The 24,180-nt window shown below is 43.1% G+C and overlaps 1 protein-coding gene across 5 annotated transcripts in view; it reads left to right on the plus strand.

Moving 5' to 3' along the window:
• Positions 1 to 24,180, plus strand: part of TLN2 (talin 2) — a 412,505-nt gene that overhangs the window by 146,960 nt on the left and 241,365 nt on the right. The window contains exon 1 of one of the 5 annotated variants that reach the window (XM_053928613.1): positions 8,765 to 8,783. The exons of the other annotated variants lie outside the window; for them this stretch is intronic. The gene's annotated coding sequence lies outside the window, so the exon portion shown is untranslated. Of the gene's footprint in view, positions 1 to 8,764; positions 8,784 to 24,180 lie in introns of those variants that run through there. 5 annotated transcript variants of the gene reach the window in all.

The following is a 24,180-nucleotide window of genomic DNA, read 5'->3' on the forward strand; positions in this document are numbered from 1 at the left end:
ACAAAGCACCCTCTGTGCCTCTTCTTAATTCATCATCCACTGTTAAATGATGGCTTTACTTTTTTTTTTTTGTTCTTTTTTAAATTTACAAGCTCCTTGAGGCCAAAGACAGTCTCATTTATCTTCAAATCCCCAGTACCTGGCACAGAATAGTTACACCTGAATGGTCTGGGGAAATTGTCTCTTAAATTATATGTCCTGATTTTATTTTCCTCTAGAGCCAATTTATGTCCCATATCAGATAAATGTTTATTATAGCTTTGTCTATTAAACATTTTTCAACCAGTCCCCCCACCACCACCCATGTCTCTGGCGGCCATATCTCTCGTTTAACTTCAGTGCCGGGAGTGCAATAACCGTGCGGCGAGATGTCACTGAGACTGACTCCCGGGGCTGTGGGCTGTGACCCTCGCTCCTCACTCAGGGCTCCTTATGGCGACAGCAGAGCAGTGAGGGTGAAACGACACAGGTGCCTCCCCTGCCTGCCCCTCTGTCTTCACCCCCTCTGCCCCGCCTGCGCCCGCCACTTCTAGCCTTCCTGAGATGCTCCCGTGTTGTTAAAACACCATTCGTGACACTTCTTGTACTAGGCCCAGCTACCCTTGTCTCCTCCCATGTTCGACATGGCCACTGTCGTTCTTCCAGTCATCTCCCCCTGGTTTCCTTTGGGAAGCCCAGGTTTTCCCCAGCGTCACCTCAGAACATTTGGATAACCTCATCCCCTCCTCAGTGTGCACCACGTTTTTTAAAAAAAGATTTTTATTTATTTATCTTCAGAGAGAGGGGAAAGGAGGGAGAGAGAAATCGATTGGTTGCCTCTTGCACATCCCCAACCAGGGACCCAGCCCTCAACCCAGGCATGTGCCCCAACTGGGAATCAAACCAGCAACCTTTCGGTTCACAGGCCAATGCTCAGTCCACTGAGCCACACCAGCCAGGCTGCATTGCATTTTCTTGCAGTCATTTGTTTGTGGGTCTCTCCTCCCACTGGACTGGGGGATGGCTCAACGGCAGAGGCCTGGCCTTACCCCTCTCTGAACTCCCCAGTGCCTAGCCCAGTACCAGTTGTGCAATTCTACCTCGCTGAGCCAATAAATTAGTCCATAAGGAGCATTTTAGCTTTTTCTTTTTGAAATAAGTTTTCTTGTCCTCAGTGGTGGTACATGTCCTATTTTACAGATGAGGAGTGGTGCCCCAGGAGCTCCAAAACTAGCCTCACGGCTTGTGTGAGGTGACGTGGTGACTCAGACCTGTAGCTTGTCTGGCGGGCTGTTCCCCAGATGAGAGAGACCCCCGTAGGTTTGGTAAAAGTCATATGCTGCTGGGAGTCAGGCAGCCCAAGGTACTGGCTTACTTGTGGGGCTGACAGGTAACAGGAAGGACCGTCAGAATCGCCACCGGGACCAGCTGAGTTGGCCTTTTCCCTTGGTGGTGACAGTGGTCATTTCAGTCTGCAAATTACCAGTGTTTTAGCCTGGATGAGAAAGCTCGGCAACCACTACAGAAGATCATGCTAAAGTGAGTCTCCTCCTACATTATATACCTCATAGATTTTCCTGCGAATCATACTTTTTGTTTCTTCTGAATGCGTTATCTCATGCTCTGCAGGACTGCAAGATGCTGCAGTCCCCCCATTGACGCGCATGTTCTCAGAAATGCTTACAAATACTCTGGTTGCTTGTGCAGTTAGCCCCAAGGAGGGGAGGTGCATGTAGGAGCTGCTAATTCGTGTCTACTTGCTAGAGATTCACCGGCCGCGATCCCAGACAAGCTGTTGATAAGTGTTAAAACGCTGCAGGTCTGCATGCCGCGCGGTGTCCCAGCTAACACTCAGGGCACAGACTTTCTCTTGACGTGGCTTCTCTTGATCGCCAGGGGTGAATAAAGTTCATAAATGTCATTTTGAGAAACAGTACAATGTTCTTTTGGTACAGGAAAAAATTTCATTAGTTTGGAATAATGGAAAGTCACCTAACTTAGAGCAATTTAGGGAACATTTAAAAATATTGAAGTATATACCTAATAAATTGTGCTAGTCTGACAGATGATATGCCTAAAAGAGCTTTTTGAAATGGGATCTGTGACACACATTTAAGACATTATTGCCCAATAGAGGGTCTTAGGGGATCTATGCTAATGGATATTTAAGAGCAACAATTAACATACCACTTCATAATTAAGTGCTGCTGGATTGCTTGAGGGGCACTCTGGCAACTGCTGCACCCTTAAATTCCTTACATAGCCACGTGTTAATCTAAAGGAACTTGAACCTATTTTGGTTACCCTTGCTTTGCTAGGCAGACCCTATAAGCTTGCCACTGTGGTGGGTCTGGGGTTACTCCACGGGAACCAGTGTGGGCCACATTAACGCCATTCTCCTATGGTTTACATCAGCAGGTGCTGGAATGTCTGCCGTGTGCAGACGTGTTGGCCAGCTTTAAATGACCAGCAGAATGTGTTTCCTGCCTGCAGTAGACAAGTTCACAGTCTACTGCACAGGAGAGGCAGAAACTGGTTTATGGCTCTGCCATAGCGTTCTCAAGGCCTGGGCTTAGGAGTCAGATAGCCCCGCTGTTCACCGGCTGTGGGAGTTATGTGTGTGACTTTACCTCTTTAAGCCTCAATGTCTGCATCTGTAGAATGAGGATAGAGATGATAGGTACCTCTTAGGGCTACCGTGAGGAAAAATGAGATAACCCATATAAACTCTCAGGCATAAGTGTTCACTGTTTATCTGGCATGCCTGCTGCCAATGTGGTAAAGAAATAACTAAAATATAACATAGAAACATTCTATTCAACCAGGTATGTTTTGTGTCCTGTGAAAATGGAAGTGTGAACAGGTAACTCCTGGTGGGGCAGAGGGGGCCTACAGAGGCTGGTGGCCAGGGACAATGTGAGGGAGGAGGCCACCTACCAGTAGATCTTCTGTGCTTTCCTATTTATTTCGTTCACAAATACCTAAGGAGCCCTTACAGAGCCTGCCTTCCAGCGGGAGAGAGAGGCAAGCGCCCAGGGGTGTGTGTAAAAGCACTGAGGTGGCGGATGTAAGGCTGGTGCTGGGAATATGAAGGAACTCAATGTGGCCAGAAGAGAGGGTGTCTGGGGTGGAGGAAGTGGCTGAGGAGGGAAGAAACGCATACCTGTGAGGGGTCCAGTGTTATTCTAAAAAGCAACAGGTAGCATAGGAGCCTCAATTTTTTTAAATATGAAATTTATTTTTCCTCCACTCTAATTGTAATACATATTCACTATAGGAAATGTATAAAAACTTAAAAGTGAAAGAGAAATACACCCACAGCCCCACCACTGAGGAAGAATTTGTATTACTTTAACAGAATCTCCCTGCATAGCATCATTTGGTACTTTCTTTTTAATTTTTTTTTGTTTTTTTTTTCCATGATCATTCTGTCCCCTCATACCCCCACCCCCGCAATCACTAATTGTTGTCCATGTGCATGAGTCCCTTTTCCTTTTTACCAATCCCTCCACCCCTAACCTCCCCCTGACCCCGTCCCCTTAGCTGTCTTCCTGCTCTCTATGAGTTTGTCTCTATTTTGGTTGTTAGTTCAGTTTGTTCATTAGATTCCACATGAGTGAAATAATATGGTATTTGTCTTATTACACTTAACATAATGTTCTCCAGGTCCATCCATACTGTTACAAAGGGTAAAATTTTCTTTTTTACAGCTGAGTAGTATTCCATTGTGTAAATGCCCCATATTTGTTTAATGCACTCATCTACTGATGGGCACTTGGGCTGCTTCCATATCTTGGCAATTGTAAGTAATGCTGAAATGAACATGGGAGTGCTTATGTTCTTTCAAATTAGTGTTTTGGGTTCTTCTGGATGTGTTCCCAGAAGTGGGATTGCTGCATCAAAAGGCAGATCCATTTTAAATTTTTGAAGAATCTCCACACTGCATTCACAGCAGCTGCATCAGTCTGCACTCCCACCACCAGTGCATGAGGGTTCCCTTTCTCCACATCCTCTCCAGCACTTGTTTGTTGACTTATTGGTGATGGCCATTCTGACAGGTGTGAGATGATATCTCATTGTGGTTTTATTTTGCATTTCTCTGATGATTAGTGATACTGAGCATCTTCCCATATGTCTATTGGCCATCTATATGTCCTCTTTGGAGAAGTGTCTATTCAAGTCCTTTACTCATTTTTTAATTGGGTTTTGTTTTTTTGGTGTTGAGTTCTGTAAGTTCTTTATAAATTTTGGATATTAACCTGTTATCAGGTATATTGGTGAAATATTCTCCCATTCTGTGGGTTGTCTTTTTAATTTTGTTGATGTCTTCCTTTGCTGTGCAAAAAGTTTTTAGTTTGATGTAGTCCAATTTATTTTTTCTTTTGTTTCCCATGCTTGGGGAGATGTATCAGAAAAAATATTGCTACCATCAGTGTCTGAGATTTTGCTGCCCGTGTTTTCTTCTTCAATTTTTATGTTGGGTCAAACATTTAAGTCTTTAATTCATTTTGAGATTATTCTTGTGTAAGGAGGTGGTCTAGTTTCATTTTTCTACATGTATCTGTCCAATTTTCCCAGTACCATTTATTGAATAAACTGTCTTTAGCTCATTGTATGTGCTTGCTTCCTCTGTCAAATATTAATTGACTATCAAGTTGTGGGTTTATTTTTGGGTTCTCTGTTCTATTGCATTGATCTATGTGTCTGTTTTTATGTGTACTAGCAGATGTGTTTTTATGCTAATACAATGCTGCTTGTGGCCTTATAATATAGTTTTATATTAGGTAATGTGATTCCTCCAACTTTGTCCTTCTTTCTTAGGATTGATGTCATTTTGCAGGGCCTTCTGGGGTTCCATATAAATTTTTGAAATATTCTAGCTCTGTGAATTACATCATTGGAATCTTGATAGGAGTTGCATTGAATCTATAGATTGCATCGGATAAGCATAGTATGCACATTTTAATAAAGTTAATTCCTCCTATCCATGAACACGGTATGTGTTTCCACTTATTTGTATCTTCTTCAATTTCTTCAGTGTCTTATAATTTTCTGAGTACAGGTCTTTTACATCTTTCGTTAGATTTATTCCTAGATATTTTATTCTTTTTGAAGCAAGTGTGAATAGGATTTTCTTAATTTCCCTTTTTGTTAGTTTGCTATTGGCATATAAAAATGCAACTGATTTCTGGATATTAATTTTGTATCCAGCTACTTTACTTAATTCATTTATCAGTTCTAATAGGTTCTTGGTGGAATCTTTGGGGTTCTCGATACACAGTATCATGTCATCTGCAAATAAAGACAGTTCTACTTTTTCCTTTCCAATTGGAATGCCTTTTATTTCTTCTTCTTGTCTGATGGCTGTGGCTAGGACTTCAGTACTATGTTGAATAAGAGAGGTGAAAGCAGACATCCCTGTCTTGTTCCCAATCTTAAGGGGAACACTTGCAGTTTTTGCCCATAGAGTATGATGCTGACAGTGGGTTTGTCACATCTGACCTTTGTTATGTTGAGGTGTGCTCCCTCTGTTCCTACTTTGCTGAGAGTTTTGATCATAAATGGTGCTGAATTTTATCAAATGCTTTTTCTGTATCTATTGATATGATCATGTGGTTTTTATCCTTCATAAACAAAATCCTTCATTTTGTTTATGTAGTGAATCACATTTATTGATTGTGAAAGGTGTATCAACCTTGCATTCCTGGAATAAATCCCACTGGATCAAGGTGTATGATCTTTTTGATGCCCTGCTGTATTCAGTTTGCTAATATTTTGTTGAGGATTTCAATGTCTGCGTTCATCAGAGATATCAGCCTATAATTTTCTTTTTTTGTATTATCTTTATCTGGCTTTGGAATTAGGATAGTGCTGGCCTCATAAAATGAGCTTGGGAGCCTTTCTTCTTCTTGAATTTTTTGAAATAGTTTGAGAAGGAGAGGTATTAGTTCTTCTCAGAATGTTTGGTAAAATTCACCTTTGATGCCATCTGGTCCAGGGCTTTTGTTTGTTGGGATTTTTTTTTTTTGATTACTGCTTCAATTTCACTAGGTGTCATCTGTCTATTCAGATTCCCTGATTCTTCCTGATTTAGTTTTGGAAGATTGTATGTTTCCAGGAATTTATCCATCTCATCCAGGTTGTCCAGCTTGTTAGCATAGAGTTGTTTATAGTATTTTCTTACAATTCTTTGTATTTTTTTGGTGTCAGTTGTTATTTTTTCTCTTTTGTTTCTGATTTTATATATTTGGGTCCTTTCTCTTTTTTTGGTTGGTAAGTCTGGTTAAAGGTTTGTCAATCTTGGTTTTCTTTTCAAATAACCAGCTCTTAGTTTCATTAATCTTTTGTATCTTTTTTAATACTCTATTCTGTTTATTTCTGTTCTGATCTTTATTGCTGACTTTCTTCTACTTACTTTGGGTTTTGTTTGTTCTTTTCCAAGTTCTTTTAACTGTGAAGTTAGATTGTTTATTTGAGCTTTTTCTTATGTTTTGAGATAGGCCTGTAATGCTATGAATTTCCCTCTTAAGTTTGCTTTCCCTGTGCCCCACAGATTTTGGATTGTTGTGTTCTCATTTTCATTTGTTTCAAGGTATCTTTTGATTTCTTCCTTGATCTCGTTGTTGACCCATTCATTGTTTAATAACATGTTATTTACCTTCCATGTCTTTGTGTGTTTTTCAGTGTTCTTCCTGAGATTGATTTCTAGTTTCATAGCATTATGGTCAGAGAAGATGCTTGATATGATTTCAGTCTTCTTTAAGTATTTGAAACTTGTTTTGTGTCCTAACGTGTGGACTATCCTAGAAAATGTTCCATGTGCACTTGAAAAGTATGTATATTCTGCTGCTTTGGGGTGACATGCTCTGGACATATTACTTAAATCCATTTGATTTAGTGTGTATTGAAGGCTGCTGTCTCCTTGTTGATCTTCTGTCTGGCAGATCTATCCATTGAAGTCAACGGGGTGTTGAAATCCCCGACCATGACTGTATTTCTGTCATCTCTCCCTTTATGTCCACCAAGATTGGCTTCACATATTTAGGTGCTCCTATGTTGGGTGCATAATGTTTACCAGGATTATATCCTTTTGTTGGATTGTTCCCTTTATCATTATGTAGTGTCCTTCTTTGTCTCTTACTATATATAGCTTTGGCTTTAAAGTCTATTTTGTTGGATATAAGTATTGCTGCCCCAGCTTTTTTTCCTTTCCAATATGCATGAAATATCTTTTCCAACCCTTTACTTTTAGTGTGTATTTTTCTATCTGAGGTGGGTCTCTTGGAGGCAGCATATGTAGGGGTCTTGTTTTCTTTACCATTCAGTTACCCCATGTCTTTTTGGTTGGAGCATTTAATCCATTTACATTTAAGGCAATTATTGATAAAATATGTATGTAATGCCATTTTATTGTTAGACTATTTTCCTACTTTTTTTCCCTCTTTTTCTCTTTCTTCTTAAAGCAGGCCCTTTAACATTTGTTGCTATACTGGTTTGGTGTTAAAAAACTCCTTTAGCTTTTTCTTTTCTGGGAAGCTCTTTATTTCTCTTTCAATTGCAAATGATAAGCACTGGCCTGAGAACCAAAGGGCTGCCAGTTCGATTCCCAGTCAGAGCATTCCTGGGTTGTGGCCAGGACCCCAGGAGTGTGTGTCTGAGAGGCAACCACACATCGATGTTTCTCTCTTCTTTCTCCCTCCCTTTCCCTCTGTCTAAAATAAGTAAATAAAATCTTAAAAAAATAATAAATGATAGCCTTGCTGGGTAAGGTAGGTCCTTGTTTTTCATCACCTTGAATAATTCACACTACTCTCTTCTGGCCTGAAATGTTTCTGTTGATAAATCAGGTAACAGTCTAATTGGTGCTCCCTTGTAGGTAACAACCTGCTTTTCTCTTAGGGCTTTTAGGAGTCTCTCCTTGTCATTTTAATTATGTAGTGTAGGTAGTATCTCAGTGTCGGCCTCTTTGGGTCCCCTCTTTGGGACTCTCTGAGCTTCCTGGACTTGCGTGTCTTTTTCCTTCATCAGATTAGGGAAATTTTCAGTCATTTTTTTCTTCAAATAGGTTCTCGATCCCTTTTTCACTCACTTCTCCCTCTGATGTTCCCATGATGCAGATATTGTTATGCTTCATGTTGTCACAAAGTTTTCTTAAGTTCTCCTCATTTTTTAAAATTCTTTTTCCTTTTTGCTGCTCTGCTTGGGTGTTTGTTTCTATCTTGTCTTCTAAGTCACTGATTTGATCCTCTGTATCATCTAACATATTGTTTATTCCTTTCAGTGTATTATTTATTTCAGATATTGCATTATTTATTTTTGACTGGTCCTTTTTTATGGTTTCTATGTTATTTTTCATGCTATTGAGTATCCTTATAATCATTACTCTAAACTCTCTATCTGGTAGGTTGCTTGCCTCCATTTCATCAATTTCTTCTGGAGAATTCTCCTGTTCTTTCATCTGGGGTCCGTTTCTTTGTCTTCCCTTTTTTGGCTCCTTCTTTGTATTTTCTAACTCAGTTGTTATACTGAGCAGGAATTTAGCCTCAAGCTGTAACTAGCAACAGGACTTAAGCACTACAGGGTGGGGCAGAGTAATTCTTGTGGGCAGGACTGTTGCTTCCCCTCAGGCTGATGCCACTTGGAGGGGAGTGCTCTGCCTGAGAAAGATGGCCCCTGCAGTATGGAGATGACTGAGCACAGGGGTCCTGGCAGCTATTCCTTCAGTCCTCTTCCCAGAGCCACCAGACCCAGACTCTTCTCAAGAGTCTCTAGTCTACTCTGCCCTCCCTCTGCCAGAGCCCAGGGTAAGTGGCTGCTAATGAAATTTTGTGTGTTGGCCCTTTAAGAAACTCTGCATCTCCAGCCCTCTCTCACATGCAGACAGAAACCCCGTTGCTTTTCGCAGCTGGATGAATTTGGGTTGCTTTCCTGGTTCTGGTGCTGTAGGCTGGGGAGCCCAGCTTAGGGTTCACACCCCACCCACACTTCTCAGGGGGAACCCCCCAGCCACTGAAATATCCCTGTGGCTTTTCAGCTGCCACCTGTGTGAGCCCAGCCAGTCCCTCTCATGTCTCCTCTGCACTACGTACCAGTCACGCTGTGGTGAAGTGGTTTCTTCCATCTGTCTGTGGTTATGTCTTCTCTCCAGCTAGTGTTCAGTTGGCTCTTCAGGATGAATTCTCTACAATTGAGTTGTAATTCCAGCTTGGTCCTGGGAGGCAGTTAGTGCCCCTTCCACCTATTCCTTTACCATCTAGGGTCCCCCCAATTTATTTCTTAAGTTGACGTAGTTGTAATCATGCTAGAAGTACAATTTTTTCCCTATTTTCTCCCATTTATTATAGTAAGTAGTTCTTCAAGTTGTCATAAATAGCATTTTTCTGGTCTTCCAATAACCAAGAGAATGAAACAGTAAACTTAATCAGCCCTTCTTTTGCATCATGAGTTGTGTCCAAGTTATTATTAGCATAATGAGCATTTATCATCCTTCTATACGAAAGCATTTCTGCATCTAAGATTATTTCCGGATGATAGACCCATCATTATGGTTCGTGTCGGTTCAAAGTACGGGACACTTAAACACATTTGAGACACACTGTCAAAATACTTCCCTGAAAGATAGCACTGACTGGCAAGGTTTCCAAATGTTTGCCCTACAGACTCCTGGAACGGCAGGGGAGGGTGGGTCTGAGCAGAAGAAGCTTGGAGTCAGAGTGGTTAGCCATACAAATAAAAAAATGCATCCCCTGGGGCAATGGCATTTGAGAAAGAATGGCAGGACCTTGCTTCAACTCAAGGTGCAGATGGGCGGGGGGGCTGTTAACTATGGATGAGGCATTTGGTTTATGGCCTCCACAGTTCCCTTTTCTCATGTTCCTTATAGTCCTTAGATGTAACTGTTTGTGTAAATGTCCCTATCCCCTATTGAACTGAGTTCTCTGAACCCCTGATCCAGGGTATTAGCATTTTTATGTACCTAATTATTGTTAAACTCCACAAAGTGGGGATAGGGGCTGGGCAGTGACTGAGGCATGGACAAGGAATGAGGTCCTTATTACTGAAGTGGGCCTGAGGCAGGGCCAGCTGGCAGGGAGCTCGCTGGAGAGAAGGCGACACACCTAATTGCCCCAGGTGAGGCAGAGCAGAGCGTGAGCATGAGGCTGAAGACATGGGCTCTGGGCTGAGCTCAGAGTCATGGTTCTGGCTTGTCCAAGTGGCCGAGTGACCTGAGGCAAACTACCGAAGCTCACTGTGCTTTATTTTCCCAGGATGCATACAGTGGTAATCTCATTTTTGGTATAACCCAGCAGGCTATGTTTAGGCTATGTGTATAAGAGGCAGTGATTTAAACAAAAGGCAGAGAATGAGGAGATCAAAACTCTTAATGTTGTTGAAAGCACAGTGTGGCCCGTGGGAAGTGCTGAGTGAATGTCAGCAAGGTGGGTTGATGACGACAGTCACTTATCAGAGGGCCCTGTAGATGCTGAGTTGTTTTTTCTCAGAGACCGTTTGGGAAGGCTTGTTTTCGGGTGGTGCTCTGCCCGGTGGCAGACAGAACCACTTTCCTGACCATGCCCCAGAGCTCGTCCTTTGGAAAACATCCTTGGCCTGTTCTTTCAGGGCTGGAGACACGTTTCCCAGCTTCATGCTCCTGACTTCTTCAGGCTCTGCAGGACGGAGCACCTGGAGGATAGCACCTGACCTAGCTGCTCATAGAGGCTGAGGCTGGACAGGCCCAGTGTTAGACCATGTAGAAGTTTCCTGGGGCTGCCTTAACAATTCGCCCAAACTGGGTGGCTGATGTAGGGGAGGAAAAGCAATTTTCCCTCTACCCTTTTGAGTACTTACCTGAGAGTCTGTATAAAATAGTAGTAAGAGAAAAACAAAAGTTTATAAACATGTATATCTCATGTATACATGGGAGATAGCCCAGCAAAAATGAGTACCCTAAGAGGTAGCTTTAGAATTCAGGTTTAAATATCATTTAATAGGGAAAAGGGAAGAGGGAAAGTAATTTTTAGGGAAAATGAATGGACCCTTTGAAGAAGAGATGAGGGAAATGTCATAGTTTATGAAAAAGTTTGCCTGGGTGTGGTGGTGATCTCTAGTCTCCTCCTGACATGAGTCAGTCTCCCCTGGTTGATAAAACTCCTGGGGAGGCGATTTGTACAATCGAGTTCCCTTTGGAGCCTTTGGAGGATTTATCTTTAGGCAGATAAGGGAAGTTCTGAGAAAGCCTCTTCTTGCATTTGCTGGTTTCACTTGTCTGCAGCTCAAAATAATCATTATACCAAAGTAGTAAATTTTGCTACCCTTCATTTATAACAGAAATTTATTCTGTCACCCCAAACCAGGGTATTGGCAGAGCCATGCTCCCTCCAAAGGCTCTAGGGGGACTCACTCCTGACTTTGTCCCACTTCCATCGACTCCAGGCATTCCTTGCCCCTGGTAACTTTACTCCAAATATATACCTCTATACTCATGTGGTCTTCTCTTCTGGCTCTTGTAAGGACATTTCTTATTGAATTTAGGGTCCAACCATAACACCTACAATGATCTCATCTCAATATCTTCAATATTCACATGAAAATATGCAATGATACTTTTTTCAAATCAGGTCACATTTATGGGTTTAAGGCGTGGGCATGGCTTTCGGGGTAGGGGCACTATTCAACCCCTCATGGGAGGACCGAACGGTCTGCTGTGACACTGCCCTTTGTACCCTAAAATCATTGACACTTGGAGCAAGCATCTCTGGCTTGATCTTCTGGGTTTAATGCCTCAGATGCTTTCTAGGAGATGGGAGGTTGAGAAAGATCCCCGCAGAGGCAGGCCATTAGCGCAAACATTTGGTGCCCAGGACTGCGGGGACATTAGTGTACCGTGTCAGCCACACTTTGTTGCCCAGGCATTCTTGAAAGGATAGCATTTGGGGTTCACGTGAGACGTTGGTAGGGCCTACAGTCAGAAATCGTTGCCTCTTATGTAAGCGGTGAGCATGTTAGGTAGTTCAGCTGCAGCTGAATGTTTACGCTGAAGGAGAGAATGGCTGGGGCAAACAGCAGCTCTGTGGCGCAGGAGAGAACTGTGAGAGAGCCGCTGAATTTCAGTTACCGGTATCATGTAAACACTCCACAGATGTGACTGTAAACAGTAGAATTCAAATAAGAAGCTATCATTGGTCATTGTGGAGGTCAGTTGCGGGTTATATTTCAGGGTTAATAACTGGCTTTAAAACTACAGTCGGCGAAGCGATTATTACTTCTGAGTTTGTTTTCCTTTCTCCCTTCTTGAGGTCAAAGCACTGTTGAGATACTTTAAGGTAATTGTTCTCTCTCTCTTCCTTCTTCCTACCTACGCCCTCCTTGTGCTTTTCCTTACGCCACTGCTCTCCTCTTCCCTCTTCTCCAGACTGCTCAGTGCTGCTGAAAATATTAGCAGGAGAGCTGTTTTCAAAGTGGTTTCAAAGTGGGCCCCTCCAGAAGTTTACGTGGTTTTGGAGATTGGTCTTCTTGGACCACATTCCCCCTTCACCACCCATGGGAAAAGGTGCCAGACTGTTTCTTGGCTCTGTTCCAAGTGTGTCAATAGCCAGTTGGTTTCCAGTTCACCAAGAGCAGGATAATCTTGGATAAACATGGCCGTTGGAAAAAAGCAAATACTGGCTTTGGCAGTTATAAACTTTCAGGTGTCTGGTCGCTTTAGTGTTAGTGGACCATATAGGAACTACACCAGAGGGTGTGGCACCAAGCATCACATCTGGTTAAAATATATTGGTAGAAATATGTAAATAAGTCTTTTAAAAGACAATGTCATTTCTCCCTCTCTCTCCCTGTTGCCCCTTTTCTCCCTGTCCCCCTCTGAACTCGTCTAAGTGCATGCTTAGCACTTAATTTACTCGCTTAAGCCAGAGCATCTCGATTTGACTTTAGCCTATTGACATTTAGGCCAGATAATTCTTTGCTGTGGGCCTGTCCTGTGTATCGGAGGATGTTGAGTGGCACTCCTGGCCTTTAACCATCAGATGCCACTTGTGACAACCAAAAATGTCTCCAAATAAGACCAAATGTCCCCTGGTGGACAAAATCACCCATGGCTGAGGACCACTGGCTTAAGCAAATCCCCCTAAAGTGGTAGTGCATAAGCCCCTCCGAGTTTGGTTGCTGGGGGAGGTGTATATGTGTAGGAGTGGAGGTTGGGTCTTTTAACCTTGACTCTTACTCCTTGAGATTCACCTTTTGACACAGCTGTGGTCTTATGGAACCGAGGGAGGTTGGTGATTATCAAATCAACATTATCAGCTATTAACTTTCAAAGCAGGTATTAAGCCATTTTCCTTCCCTGGCTTATTGCCATTCCTCTCAGGGCTTAAAAGGGGGATGCCAGTCACACTGAGGGTGCTCGGGAGATGAGCCTGACACCTGGCACCTTTCTGTTACCTGATCCCTCAAGTGGGCAGCAAAGCATGACAGCAGCCTCTTGCCCATCAGGCCTGTGAATCAACCCAGCTCACTTCGTGTCATCGGAGGGAAGGTGCCGACCTGCGATGTCAGGGTGACACTGTTTGGGTAGATGTAGTTCCCGGGCTTTCTCAAGCGTGACTGCATGGACCCACAGCTGGCTCGTCGTGCTTCTTTAGAAAACTTAAAAGACTCTATCTCCAAGGACCTGTCAATCTGCCTTTTAAAGCCGAAAGCATTTTCGTCATTTAAACACAGTTTCACAGTTTTTATTGCGGTCATGTCATCATTCGGACCCAATTAGGATAAAAACATTGTATGTTGCCTTCTTGCTGCCTCCCATTTTTCTTTTTGGTTTTTAATTGGAAATCGCAAACATCTGCAGAAGCAGAAAGGACAGTTGTGAGCAGCATGTACCCATCACACAGCTGCAGTGCTTACTACTATGTGACCCATTTTGTTTCAACAAGAACCCCTCCCTCACATTTCATCTGTGTATTTTTCAGTATGCAACTCTAAACGACTGGGGTTCTTTTTAAAACATAATTATTATCATCCATAAAAACAAATGAACTGGTATCACACCTAAAAAAAGCCTTAATCCTAAATACCCACTGCATTTGGTTGACTGTGTCTCGGAGGTCTCCGAGTGCTCTGCAAACTCCTCTTTGTTATTCCCGATGCTCAGGGGCAGGACAGACACGGGAGACCATCTTTCATTCTTCTTGTGTCTAATGTGTTGACCTGTGGAGCACCTAGTACCTGACACCTGATAGGAATGCAGTAGGTACCTGCTTTTCTTCTAGTTCTATAAGTTATATTCTTCTTCCAGGTTCTCTGGCTTGATAAGGAACTCATTTGTTTTCTCAAGGGAAGTACTCAGCTGGCAGGTGCCTTGAATTACCTGTCAGCTCCTGCTTTAGGTGGGCTACTATCAGCCTTTTATTCATCCTCCTGTAAATGATGCCTTTTTAACTTACTCTCTGCCGAACTTTTCTACCCTAGTATGTGTGGTGTACCAGCCAGAGGTCTGAAAGTACATGAAAATGTAGTACCTAGTGGCTAAAAGTTCTATAAGTGACAAAACTGAGCCCAGAATACTGCTTCCCAACGCTTTCATTCCAGAATCCTTTCAGGGACCCTGCCTTCCCTTGGTCTCTGTTGCCCTGGCCACACTCCCTGTGGAGCTGCTCCCTCTCCCACACTCCCAGGGGTCTGCAGGAAGGATATGTAGTCCCCTCAGTCTCCACTATCACCCTGCAATTGCCCTCCCCACATGTCCATCACCTCCTCCTGCCACGCTCCTCCCTGCTTCGCTGGGCCAGTGCCTGGCCTCACAGAGGAGCTGATGCACTGAGCAGGGGCTTTGCACTCCCCAGGCTCTCCGTTCATAGCTGGCAGCCGCAGCGCCCCTGCTGGTGAACCCATTAACAACACAGCCCCCAAATTGACCTTTGCCTCTGTTCAGGCCTTGCCTTCCAATTTACATAACACACCCTGAGCAAGGTGTGGTTTCCCCAGAAATTGTGCCCCTCTTGACATTCTCTGTTGCACCCCCTTACCTGCTCTTTGACCTCACTGAAACCTCCCTATCGAAACTCTCCTTGTCCTCCCACTCTGCTAGGCTGCCTGGCTTTCACTTTTTCTCTACTCGGCCTCCTCTGAGGGACCCAAGCTCCCCAGTGCCCTTCGCCTGGAACCTCGAGAATGAAAGCCACCTGTCCTCCTTTGGGTGTCACCATTTAGGGACTGGTGCCCGCACACATTGCGATCCACCACCCTGTCTCGGTCCTCCTCCCCTATGACATCATTTTAGGGGCCCCAGGTGCACATGTACTCAGGTTCCTCTGGGAAGCCTACAGACTGTCACCTCACTTTCAGTCCCCTTACTCCACCCCATCCTCAGCACCCACTTGCATAGAGAACCCCCTCCCATTTCACATGGAAAACAGAGGTGCCGCCTGCCCGGCTTTCCCTCCTCTCTGCAAATGGTCAGTCTGAGGGAAGAGCCCGTGGGTGGAAAAATCTCCCCCAAGCCCTACTTTCTCCAGGAACCTCCCTTCTTCTCAGGATCACTGTTTCTTCTTCCCTTCAGTCTACAACTTGCTCAATTCCCGAGTCTTGTTGTAACAAAGCCAGCCAGCTTAGAAGAGAAGTAGCTTCCTGGGCTTAGAACCAGCTGATTACTGCTGAAAGCTGGGTGGGAATGCAGCTGTCTGGCTCTGACTCCAGACCCTTAACCTTTGATCGAGGGCACTGGAAAGGTCAGAGCCTTCTTAGGATCCCATCCATTGGCTGGCATTAAGAAAGGAGGTTTGAGACTGGATGTAACTGAAGTGACTGTCATGTGAGTCATTTGACCCTTAAGCTGCTCAACTGTCTACTCCTTCATATTTCAGATACTATCTGACTTCCCATCGTAACTGTGGATTCTTCAGGCCTCTTCATTGTTCTGTTCCTCTGAACACATTGTTCACCATTGGTGCTGGCTAGTGTGTGCCTTACCAAGAAATTTTTAGCTTTTAACCTAAACTTGATGGAAGGCTTTTAAAAAACACCGTTATTTAATTTGTGTGTATATAATAAACACATGACATTTTTGCTTAGTTGACATGTAATCATTGCACATATGAACTTTAGCTCATATGCATTTGAATACTTCTGAAACCAGGACCCATCAACACTGTATCATATCACAATGTCGATTGTAATCCATGGGGTTTTGTACTAGAAGAAATATGGCACCGCAGCTGTAGATGTAAAAATATTGTGCTGTAGACCCTAACCCTAGCTGTGTCATGGGAATAGTTGTTCCACCCCCTTCCCAAGTGGTTGGTTTATTTCTGAAAATGTAGAGATGCAGTTCCCTTTCTCCCTCTACCCCCAATTTCGACAAATCGGCGGTGAGAGCACCTGACAATTGAGGATTTCAGTGATTTGGTCTAGAGTAGTGTTTCTGGAAGGAAAGACTAGTTATTTGGTCTCTAACCTGTTTTGGCCTAACATGGCTATAGTGAAATTCAATAAAAATGAAATGTCTGGAAAAAAAGGCATACAAAATATATGAATGTTTTTATTTAATTCAGCCAACATAAATTACTTTGTTAAATTGCTATAAAAATTTCCAAATGTTACCTGCAGTTTCTGTGCTTGTGTTGTTGCAGACCAACCGTGACCCGACTGTGGGCAGAGCATGCACCGGGCTGGGTAATGGGGGGTTCACTCCATCACTTTTCATGGGGTCACTTTAAACCAGATTATTCCCTCTTATTCTGATCCCTGCTGACCGCTGGGAAAACAGAGCTGGGAAGTACCCTGAAGTCAGAGCTGGGGAAGACCCTCAGAGGTCAGGTCTAATGTTTGTTTGCCATTCCTTTTTTAAAAAGTCGGTGTTTAATCCTCAGTTTCTCAGGTGTTCATGACTTCATCCACTGGAAACCAACAGAAGGCAGGTGAATGGCCCCCCTCCTGGTTTGTGGAAAATGCCCAGCCCTCCCTTGTCTTGAGCAGAAATGTGGGTTTGAATATTTTCTCAGCTGCATAGAGTAAAATTCTAACACCTAAGGTTGTAACAGCCAGAGGAAATGTTACCATATTCTGACTGTGAGATTAAAAATATGGATTGGGAATTGATTTTTCAATAGCACAGCGATTACATGTTTTGACTCTCAGTCTGAAGGGGTCTGTCTGGTGATTGTGTGATGTTTTATGCTCCAGGTAGCTGCGATTGTCTTACTGGAACACGGACATTAAATATTTAAATCTTAATGGGATTGCCAGGAACTGTTAGGGGGAATTTACAAAATAGCTGAAAAAAGAAGTCCGAGGGAATTTTAGCTTCAGGGTTGTGCTCCAATGACTCCAGGTCTGGTGGGTTGACATGAAACACATTTCTGCTGCCATGAAAAGGAATTAGGATCTAGAGAAGCCTTGTACTAGAATTATAATGCAAGACACATATACTTTTGAACTCTCTAGTAGCTACATTTTAAAAAGGTGAAATTCATTTAAATATATTTTTAACCTAGTACCTCAAAAATATTACATTTCAAAATTTAAAAGTTAGTAATGAGATTTTTTTTTGTACAAAGTCTTGAAATCTGTGGACTTTATGCTCATTGTACATCTCAATTTGGATTAGCCACGTTTCAAGTGCTCACTAGTCATACATGGCTAGTAGCTTTAATACTGGGTAGTATAGGTGTAGAGAATCAAAGTCACAGTGAGGTAGACAATTTGAACAATTACCCAAGTCGTTTTATATTTGAATTAGGATTTGGTCCAAAATAATTGTAAGGGATTTCACAGTTGCCTAAGCGAGGGCAGTGCAGACCCTCCTAGAAGTCATCCCCTCCCTGACGACTTTGGCCAACTGTATAGGTGGAGTGATTTTTTTTCCTTTTTAATACAAGGGTAATATGGAGGAGACCTGTTCCTGGGGAAGACTTTGAATACATATTTATTTATTTTGTTTTAAGAAAGAGCAAGTAGAGGCAAAGTCACTCTGGGTAGCGAAGCTGGTGGAGCTGGGAAGACACACAAACATATAACGAGGAGGTAGAAAGTCCCCTTTGTGCCCAAGCAGACCAGCCAGGAGCATGCAGAGCCCTCCAGCTCTGGTTTCCTGCTTGCAAGCAGAGGTCTGGGGGATGGGCGTGCAGCGTCCTGCCTGCGGTCACCCAGCCTGGCCGCTCCCACGCTGCCAGGAATCGTAACTCAGGCCTGCGGAGTTCATGGTGGGTCTCTGTGTCCTGCTGTGTGCCACAGGGAACCAAGAGGTGGAGATGGTCGTAACTTTATTTGATAGGCATAGAAGTTTATTTTTACACAGTGAAAACAGCTGGATTATACATTTTCTGATTAAAAATACCAGCTTTATAAAATGTTTATATTGAAATGATGTATCTGGTATTTGCTTCCAAATAATATTGAGGGGACTGGGGAAGAAGAAAGAGGGAGGTCTGGGTGAAATAAGACTGGCTATGAGTTGGTAATTGTTGAAGCTCGAATGAGTACTTTAAGGCTCATTATAATATTCTCTGTATTTTGCACATATTTGAGCTTTTTAATAGAATGTTTTAAGTATTTATGTGGTGCATGAAGTTGTAAAGAAGTTGGGAAACCCTATCCCTGAAGACAACTTGGGCATTAACTAGAAAACATTATTTTAAAACCATCTTTCGGATTTTTCATACTGTGAAAATACCTGAAAGGAATACAGGAAAGGTTAAGTCCTATCTTGCTCTCACAGAGATTTTATTCCAGTTAAAAAGGCAAAAGATAACAAATGGGGAAGAGAAAAAAGCCGGTGTCTGTTGCAGACATATTTTACTCCAGGCCTTATGCGTCTTAGGGAGGTTGTCCAGCCTTTTCTGGAGCTGAGTGAGGCTCAGAGGACCCCCACGGCCCATGTTCACTGGGCAGGAATGTAAGGGAACCAGGATGCTAGTGGCCCTGGGTGACCCAGCAGTAGCCTCTGTGCCGGGCACTCGTATACCTCAGCTGTCACTGCCGTAGAGCCTGCGGAACTGGTGTTAGCAGGAATACATGGTACAATGAATCGCCAAATTCTGCAGAGAAACCTGCAAGACCCATGAGCATTCAGAGAATGACAAGAGAAGGGGGACATTGCTTGGAAAAGGGGGAACTTGGAATGACAGGTCAAGGACAGAAAGGAGACATATGGCTAAGGAGAATTAATTTTCAAAATGTTCTGAGAGGAGGAGGACGATTCAGTGACAAAAGGGCTGTTGGAGGTGGGGGGTTTCGGTTTTGAATGAAATGTACCCAAACCGTTGGCTGCAGGAGGAAAGAGAAGAGGGTTAAGTCTTCTGGAAAACACATCAGGTGGCAATTTATGAAGACCAGATGGCACCTGGTAAGAGATAGTTGGGTGGCAGCATTGCTTTGGAAGGATGAACTCTGAGGGATACAAGAGCTGCTAATCAGAGTCCAGTGATGACAGGTTCTTAGTTACAAAAAATGAGTCCCTGATTTCCACATTGTGTACCTGAGTAGCTAATTTGTTCTTGATTAGCCAAACCATCCTGCCAAATGACCCTGTGTTCTTTGTGATACTATTTTAGGTTGCCCAGAGGCTGATAAAATTTCATGGTGCTCCTTGATTCTTTCTTCCCATTGTTTTTATGTGGTCATATGTTGGCTCAGAGCACTCAAGCAACCAGGCTTTGAGGGCTGGTGGAAGGAGCCGCTATGCACATTCACAGGGAGTTAGCATGTCTCCTAAGCGGGATGCTCACTCCCTGTCCTGGCTGCCGTTCTGGGATATTCCCGTACAGTTGATGTGTTTTCCATTGGCCAGGAAATGCCTTGAGGAAGTCATATTCTCTTCTCATGTCCTTCAGCTGGATAGTTTGTTTTACTATAAAAGCAATTCTCCAGGTGCTAGTATGGGAGAGTAGCCCTCAAATTCAAGGTTGAGGTGGCAGTGAGAATAAAAGTGGAGAATATTTGACTTCTTAGAGTTGTTCTAGCAGGTTGGAGCTCTGCATGGGCAGCCCCTCTTCAACCCGACGACCCTGATATATGCAAGTGATGACCAGCTAGCCAGGAGGACCCCAGACCCTCATCGCTGCTTCCCAGAGCCGAGCCCACCTTATCTCACTCTCAGCTTCTCCCCAGGCTCTGCCCTGCCATGGACAGGGCCCCTTGAGAACTTCTCTGGCTTCAGTACCTGGAAGGCACCTCCTGAGCTGTGTCCTACCCTTCTCTTCTTGCTTGTGCACTTTTTTAAAAACTTCTTTATTTATTTATATTTTAGTAGACTTTATATCTAGAGCTGTTTTAGGTTCACAACAAAATTGAGCAGAAAGTACGAACAGTTCCCATATACCCATTCTCCAAACATGCGCAGCCTGCCCACTGTCCGCATCTCACACCGAAGTGGCACATTTGTCACAGCTCGCGAACCTGCACTGACACGTCCTTGTCACCCAAGGTCCTCAGTGTACATTAGAGTTCACTCTTGGTGGTGTCCATTCTGCGGGTTTGGACAAGTGTAGAATGACATGTATCCGCCATAATAGCATCATGCAGAATAGTTTCACTGTCCTGAAAATCTTCTGTGCTTATCCTATTTCTGTCTCCTTCCTTAACCTCTGGCAACCACTGACCACCTCCATGGTTTTACCTGTCGCAAAACATCACACGGTTGGAATCATACGGTGCGTAGCCTCTTCATATTCGCTTCGTTCACTTAGTAATGTGCATTTAAGTTCTTCATGTCTTTTAATGGCTTGACAGCTCATTTCTCTTTACAGTAGAATAATATTCTAGTGTATGGACGTACGTTCTTGTTCTCTTCATGCAGTTTCTCACCTGACCTTCCCGAGAGAAATACTCAGGCGATGAACACACTTGCCTATTTGCGTGCCTCAGGTTCTGCTGTCAGTACTTTGAGTGACTCGGTGCTCTGCCACAGGGTCTAAATTGGACCGAGTGAGTGAGGATAATAGGCCGATGTGCTTTAGGGTTTGTGGATGGGGGAACAGCTTATAGAGAGAAGTCTTTTTTGTCTCATTGTCTAATCATTATACCTCATAAAGCCTTTGTTTACTTTTTGGGAGGGGAAAGAAGGCACGAGTACACATTGGTGTGCTTCCCTAATTGACCACAGACCAAACGGGAGAGAAGCTCATTCAAAGACACAAGGTTTATGGCTGAAGAATGAGTAATTGGTCAAGTGCTCGGACCAAGCGAGGAAAGGGGGACTTCAGCTGGGGCCTTGACCTTCAAATTCTAGGGAAGATGACCATAGAATGAGGGAGCACCTTCTCTTCAGTGTGTGCATATGCATGTACACACAACACACAACCGCATTCTGACCCTGCGGCTGTACCCCAGCTTCTGGAGGCCGCCTACTCCCATCCCTGTGTCTCAGAGTTATTAGAAAAACAAGATACATTTGTTAATTCTTCATTCATTTGTTCAGCACTTAATGTGTACTAGGGACTGTGATCTGAGCCGAGACTCGAACTGTGGGGGAAGCCACAGTTTTGTCCCTCTAGGAGCTCACAGTCTAGTGGGGAATGTAGACACTTAAACAGATTGTTTCAACATAATGTGGAAGATGCGATAGAAAAATCTGGCCAATGAAGTCTCCCTAGAGTAGGTGGAGCTTGGCAGGCAGCCAGATGAATAGGGGCATGCAGGGACACTTTAGGCATGGAGGACTGGAGGCCAAAGGCCACTGTAGGGGAAGCAACTCAGAGGGTGCAGGGTTCAAGGAGGAGTGCCTACTCAGTGGTGCTGGAGCCCGGGCTGCTAGGGCAGGTCAGGTGGGAGGTAAGGTAGCAGGCCCTGGGATACCTTATGGCCTATTGAGGATACAACACAAAGGACTGTCCTAGTCTGTTCACTCTGGCGAACAGCTGGGACTGGGCAGGAATGCTGCAATAGATGGAAATAAGCCAAACCAAAAGTCAGGGACTGCAAATAGGAACACCCTGGCTACTGCCTGTTTTGTAGGAGACATGGGGGAAGAATCTATTGCATTGACTTTTCTGAACGTCCAGAGTAAAATTAGAGCAGTATTTCCTTGCTCTTCTCATCCCTTTACCTTAAAAAAATACAACTGTTAAAAATTTTTCTGAAATATATCGTCAGATTTTGTCATAATGAATTGAATTTAGCAAAAACATGTTTTTATTTGTTCATTTGAAGATGTTGCAACATCTCAGCATTATTTAAACATTATGTTCATAGTATTGAAATTAATGGTATAGATTACTCCTTGATATCTACAGTCCACGCTCAGTTGCTTTTTTCAACAAATTGGCGATAATTGCTTATTTGTGTATAGTTTCTTTCTAGAAGATAAATGGGTTTCTTCTTCCTTCTCCCAAAGGAGAATTTCTGCATAGCTCTGATTAATTGAAGTTCCTAGTTGTTTGAATGTTAGTTAATTTGGCTTTTATTGAAAATAATTGGCTGTAATATACTGAATGTGGTACTTGGTCTAGAGACACAAATTTCCTTCTGACCCAAAAGTCATAAGAAAAAAATACCTTCATGTGTGTATATGGGGAGTGGGGGGAGTTGCAAAGGATGGGAGATTATGGTGGGAGTGAAAAAACTTTTTGAGGAAAAAAATATGAATTGCTTTAGAGTGAGCATTTCAAAGTCAACTTAAAATATAAAAGTAAAATACATATTTTGGTCAGTTTGTAAAATGAGTTAATGATATACTTACATAAGCTTATTTATTGACTCCTCTATTCATGTAATCAAATATCTGTGGAGGATTCTTGTACCAACTGTTGAAGGGCTGGGGGTATAGTCCTGTACTAAGTAGAGTCCGCTGTTCTCATGAAGCTTACATTCTAGTTGCCCACATTACTAATTGAATTTTAATATGGTGTTTAAAATTTCTTCAATTTTTTAAAGAGAGAAGAAGGGAAGGAGAAAGAGAGGGAGAGAAACATCAATGTGTGGTTGCCTCTCACACACCCCCTAGTGGGGACCTGGCCCACAACCCAGGCATGTGCCCTGACTGGGAATCAAACTGGTGACCCTTTGGTTCACAGGCCCGTGCTCAATCCACTGAGCCACACCAGCCAGGGCATGTGTGTTTAAATTTTTGAGAGAAGGGAAACTGAGATATAGAACAATGAGGAATTAATGGCAAATCTGTTTTTCCAGTTGTGAAAAACACATAAAGACTGAGTGAAGTAAAGTGATGTAATTATAGTACTTCTCTTGCCCTTCTAGTAACCAGTGTTTCACACTACTTCGCACTAATATTGTTTGTACCATTAACTGATCTCTTAGGGGTGTTGTGCTTAGTTATGTAATTGTGAGTTTAGTGAGGTAAAGTGAGTCTTCAATAGTCACTTGTGTTAAAGAACTAATTACAACATTTTTTTCCAAAGTGTTGCGTGGGGCACTTGTCACAAGACTAGACCACAAGAGTGAAGGAGTCTGTACAAATAATGCTGGAACCATTTCTTCATCATCTACATTATCTTACTAACGTGTCTAATGTTCTGCATTAGAGAAACTCCTTAGTTTTGCTTGAATCGGTGTTTCCCATGTTTATGCCAAGGGTCTTTTGTGCATGTAACACCTCTTATTTCCTAGTTTGCTGGACTGCTGTCTTTGTAGGACTATAGAGGGCTTTCTGGAGATTTTCCCCTTGTCCTGCAAAGGGGAAGGTAGCATATTTTTCTCATCTCCAAAGGCTTGGGCATTGATGCTTCAGACTTGTGCTTGGCTGAGTTTCCTTTGACTCCAGTCCCTAGCAGCCAGCCTCTCGCTAGGAAATCAGGAAAGGGAAGCTGTGAAAAGAGAATTGGACATTTCTTCTTGGAATCAGGTATCTTCTGACCTAGCAGAGCTGGGCTCCAGTCATTCAGCTGTACTTTCAATGAAAAAGTTCTCAAGATTTCAAAGAAAATAAACAGGACAAATCCTTGGCATATGGTAGAAGTTGGAGAAAGTTGGGAGAATCTTGTTTTTAAAATTTCCCCTCTTTTCTCTTTGGTTCTTTCCATCTGTGTTTTAGAGCTACTGAAGAACTTGCTGGTTTCTTCCTTTCCTTCTTGGATTTTATGATTTTGCATAATTAGTAATAAGTATGTCAAACGTTAATGATAACTTCAAACTAAACATGGCATACTCAGCTTATCTTTAGCTGAATTAGTTGATTTTTGCTGCTTTACTTGGTCTTGTAAAAACACTTTTGTTGACTTAGGCAGCAACATTCCTTGAGATGATGCTCAC

The sequence above is a fragment of the Desmodus rotundus genome, chromosome 7 (genome assembly GCF_022682495.2).
Source record: "Desmodus rotundus isolate HL8 chromosome 7, HLdesRot8A.1, whole genome shotgun sequence".
NCBI classification, from domain to species: domain Eukaryota; kingdom Metazoa; phylum Chordata; class Mammalia; order Chiroptera; family Phyllostomidae; genus Desmodus; species Desmodus rotundus.